The sequence below is a fragment of the Silurus aristotelis genome, assembly GCF_946808225.1.
Source record: "Silurus aristotelis genome assembly, chromosome: 22".
In the NCBI taxonomy this organism is placed as follows: Eukaryota; Metazoa; Chordata; class Actinopteri; order Siluriformes; family Siluridae; genus Silurus; species Silurus aristotelis.
Window position 1 is genome coordinate 12,217,757 of NC_139595.1, and position 1,406 is coordinate 12,219,162.

The 1,406-nt window shown below is 30.4% G+C and overlaps 1 protein-coding gene across 1 annotated transcript in view; it reads right to left on the reverse strand.

Moving 5' to 3' along the window:
* The window catches only part of LOC310717612 (craniofacial development protein 2-like), an 85,917-nt gene that overhangs the window by 45,598 nt on the left and 38,913 nt on the right, over positions 1 to 1,406 (reverse strand). The gene's annotated exons all lie outside the window — the stretch shown is intronic.

A 1,406-nucleotide genomic window follows, 5' to 3' on the forward strand; every position in this document is an offset into this window, starting at 1 on the left:
TAAAGATTATATTAATTAAAACAATTATGTGACATTGAGTTTTACACAGTGACATTCTTTTCAAACATACATTTTGAATAGAAATGTTTACATGTAAACAGTAACAACAACAAATGTGCCAGCATTAAACCCACACATATTATTTTTCTGTAAATGTATGTATTTATTAATAGAGGTATATTTAATATAAAAATTATTTTAAGCAAAAGTTATAAACTACTCCCTTTTTCTGAAATATTCTATTAATGAAATGGTAAAAGTTTTAAAACCACTTTAGAGAAATGCAAAAATACTTTAGAAAATATAAGCATGTGTGTAAATTCAGAACAAGTAGATTTTTTTCAATCTTATTTTAACCTTGAGTATCATTCATAAATTATATCTACTGGAAGAATTGAGCCAAGCTACGATTTAACCCAGAAGACAAAAACAACTTTGATCAAGAAAAAAACAAGTCTTTACATTTAAAGGTCTGGTCATTTAGTATAGTACATTCAGTGTCTAATGATTTTAAGTGTTTTAGGTGTACAGTATATGTTACTATAAACAGCAGTAGTACTAATCTTTTAGGTGTTTGTGTGCAGTCTGCTTATAGTGTAACAACAGAATCAAGCTTTTGCTTCAGAGCACTACATTGTGTATATAGATGCATGTTTCTTAATTAGTGAATAAAGCATAATGTGATATCAGTAAAAATAAAAATAAAAGCATGCTCCAGTTTAGTTCAGCTGCAAGTGTATATATTTGTATTGATTAATTTCTATTCCCTTTAAAGAAGTGTTTTGTAACAAAATAAATTAAATGTAAGCAGGATGATAAGCATCGTAATTACAGGTAGTGCGAGGTATCTCTGTATTGCAAAGCGTTAAGGAAAAACTTGTTCTCTTTATTCAATAAATTCCAACAAAAAATATGAGTGGTTACGTTCAAACGGAGAGTTTTACACACACACACACACACACACACACACACACACACACACACACACACACACACACACATATATACAGTAATCCCCGCTTTACCGCGGTTTGAGTCTCGAGCCCCCGGTTTAGCACGGAATTACAACTAATTTGTTTAGCTGATTTTCCCGGTCTCTCGTGTATAGCATGTACTCACTATAAATGTGATGCAGTGTACTTTATTTCTACGGATTTACACAAAATTCATCTCACTATATTTTTGCAAATGTTTTCTGTGTGTGTTTAAAGTGTGTGGGATGATGATTTACGGCTTAAACAATATTAAAAAAGCATTTTTGGGGTGCCGTCTGTTCCGGTTTTGGAACATAAACATATATATATATATATATATATATATATATATATATATATATATATATATATATATATATACACACACACACACACACACACACACACACACACACACACACACACACACAC